We start from the raw sequence: 2819 nt of genomic DNA, 5'->3' as shown, positions 1-2819 counted from the left end.
TCAAAAAGTGCACCTTTTGAATTATTTGTGAGAGAATGGCGGAGCCGCCAGAGATGTGCAGCCCGGTACTTTAAAAAGGGTCGCTACCGAGAATGGCGATCACAAAGCGAAGCATCGGACTCGCGGCTAAGGAGGAAACCCTTCTGTTTTTAATTGACGGCGTCCATCTGGAGCGAAGTGAGAGGAGAGGAGTCGATCCGCAGCTCCGGGCCTCTCCATGGGAACGAGTGATGGATGGCAGCCGTATCCCTGGAGACGTGAACTAGTGTGACCCGCTTCCTAATTACCTCCACCCACCCAGGGAGAATGTCAAAGCTCTAAACACTTAGCAGGATAATGACTGATATCTTCTTGACTTGGTGTTACTACTCTGCCTGGATGAAAAACCCAGTCATGCAAATGACAACAGGGGACAAGGAAACAGCAGGGCCACACCGGGGACAATGCAGGAATGACAGGTAAATAAACTGAAAGTGATCACATGAAGTTCCCTTTGTCGTATAATAAAGCTCGAGTTATAAATGAAGGTTAACAAGCGCTGTTGACTCTCTCTGTTCAGCTTAATACATCTGAGCGCTCTATCTCCTTTTATCCGAGAGGACGCGGCCGCTAGCGTGTCACAAAGGAAGAAAAAAAAAAATCTGCCTTTTGTCATAACAACAAAGCTTGACATCTCCGCTGACAGCAGAAGCACAAAGTGTTATTACCGGACCGGCTTACATGATACATGCAAAGGGAGCCGTGACTCGTGTCGCAGGGCGTCCGCCATACTTCCTTTATTGCAATAATGAGCAGAGAAAATCTAGGGCCCGATCCCGCGCCTTTAACGGTCAAGATATCGAGTTTACGGCGTTCATAATTAGTCGTAAAAATAAATTCGCCTCTCAAGTCAAAATCCAGAGTCAGAAGAAATAAATGTTACCTGTTGAATTTTTATTCCCTTTTTTCCCTGAGGAAAATTGCTTCCGTTGTGTGGAGACTAGCTGCAAAGAATGGAAAGAGGCCGGGTCAAAGGGGAGTGATGTAACCTGTACCTGCTGCTATTTGCTATTCCAACATAAGTCTCTCTATTTAGCGCAGCAACTGAGAGGGGGTAATATAATATAGCATTTTCTTTTTTGTCTCCAGACCACGGGGCCTCCTTGGGTCATTGAGCTTTGTGGTCAAGGTCTGTATGACCGTACACACCGGCTATGTGTAAACATTCTGTTACCTCTGGCAACATGTGACAAGTAACCCCAATCTGTTAATAATTAAATGTGGACTAATTTCTCCCAATCGCTGCGGTTGTTTTTGATAATTAATCGATCTGAAAGGCATTTTGGGGAAATTCCGCTTTGTTTTGTTTCGAGCACTCACTGTTCTCTCAGTCACGTCGAAGAAACGATATCTTATGGAGCGAAGGTTCATGAACATTAACCAAAGCAAGACAACAAAGAGGAACTCACGAAGGAACCGAGCAAAGCTTTACCAAATAAAAACTGAGATTTACCTTCTTCAGGATTGAGGGTTTCCCAATACTCGTCAATGCTATTATTTCCAAATGACTGACGGAAGCAATGTAAACATTATAATTATAGGGATGGTGGAGACTCAGGAGGCCAGCAGTTTGCATGAGTGTGTGAGTGTGACAGAGTCAGTGTGTATGTGACAGCGGGTGTAAATCCCTCATTAGCACAGAACATTTCCTCTGGATGTGTGTCTTTAACCGTAATGAAGCTGACAACGGAAACATCAAGACACACGCAAATGTAACTGCAAATATAACCGGTATGATCGGAATAACCCTCGTCCTCGCTCTGAACATTTGTGTCTGTATTTGAAAGGTTGATAAAATATGTAGCCCCGCCTTAAATTTTAATGCTCAGGCTGAATGTCTATTTCTGGATTGTGCCTGACGGCTGCCGTGGAGCGGGCCCTCTCCCAGGAGTCCTGCTTAAGAGCAACCTGCAGGTTGGAGATTCCAGTGCCAAGATGTGAACAAAAGAAACTATACAGTGTGTACGTGTATATACCTTGTACTATGCTTGTATGCATGTATGTATATATACATGGACATACTTGGATACATGTATGCATGTATGTATATATACATGGACATACTTGCATCCATGTATGCATGTCCATATGTATGCATATATGCATGTATATATGAGCATACATACATACATATAGGCATGCATGTCTATGTGCATGCATGTACTGTATATACTTGTTTGCATGTGCATGTATCTATCTATCTATGTACTTGTGTGGGGACATACATTCATACGTACATGTGTACATATATGTATGTGTCACGTATGTGTGTTGGAGGAAATAAGAGTCAGAGGAGAGATGCTGATTGTGTTGCATGAAGAACTGACAACACCTGTTAACAGGGGTTGAGTGCAACTGGGATTCTGTCATTACAGCGTCATTACACTGATAGATCGGGTTCCCGAGTAGTGCAGCTGCTAATAGAATCTGTGAACAACAGAGATTGTGATCAAGGTTTTTTTTTTTTTTTTTTTTTTTTAGGCCCAGTGGCGGTAAAAAATATTGTGACTAAAAAGCACACTTGGACGTTTCGTCGTGAAGGACGACGACTTTCTCGTGTGCTGTGCTATCATGCAAAGATTGAAAAAAAAGCAAAAGATTTTCAGATTTCACAATAACCATTGTTTACTTAGATTTGCATGACCTTTGTCTAACCTTGAAGCCCTGAACTCTAAAAATGGAAATTTACAGACGGGGTGACCTGCGCATTCATTAAGGAATGCAAGCCCGTTCTTTGAAGCTTTGACACGTTGTTCTCGCTCTCTCATGACAAGAGACCT

This window comes from Fistularia commersonii, chromosome 31 (genome assembly GCF_037954325.1).
Source record: "Fistularia commersonii isolate RoL2024-O1a breed Wild chromosome 31, RoL_Fcom_v1.0, whole genome shotgun sequence".
Taxonomy (NCBI): Eukaryota; Metazoa; Chordata; class Actinopteri; order Syngnathiformes; family Fistulariidae; genus Fistularia; species Fistularia commersonii.
The sequence above is the reverse complement of the archived record's forward strand: the minus strand, read 5'-3'. Positions refer to the sequence as shown.